The sequence below is a fragment of the Notamacropus eugenii genome, chromosome 5 (genome assembly GCF_028372415.1).
Source record: "Notamacropus eugenii isolate mMacEug1 chromosome 5, mMacEug1.pri_v2, whole genome shotgun sequence".
Lineage (NCBI taxonomy): Eukaryota > Metazoa > Chordata > Mammalia > Diprotodontia > Macropodidae > Notamacropus > Notamacropus eugenii.
In genome coordinates this window covers 48,093,659-48,094,047 of record NC_092876.1, presented here as the reverse complement: position 1 = coordinate 48,094,047, position 389 = coordinate 48,093,659, and positions in this window count along the sequence as shown.

The following is a 389-nucleotide window of genomic DNA, read 5'->3' as shown; positions in this document are numbered from 1 at the left end:
GAAGAAGAAGAAGAAGAAGAAGAAGAAGAAGAAGAAGAAGAAGAAGAAGAAGAAGAAGGAGGAGGAGGAGGAGGAGAAGGAGGAGGAGGAGGAGGAGGAGGGAGGAGGAGGAGGAGGAGGGGAAAGAGGAAGGAAGGAAGAAAAACATTTATTAAGCTCTTACTATGTGCAAAGCCCTATGTTAAGCATAGGGGGATACAAACAGAACCAGCATAGTGAGATTTTAATGTAGCTGCAGTTTGCATACAAGTATGAGGCAGCAGAAATAATGCTGGCTGGAGTGAAAGGCCCGGGGTTCAAATCTCTGATGCTTACTTACCTGTGTGACCTCAGATAAATCATTTTTACTTCTGTGGACCTCAGCTTCTTCATCTGTAAAATGACTAAAT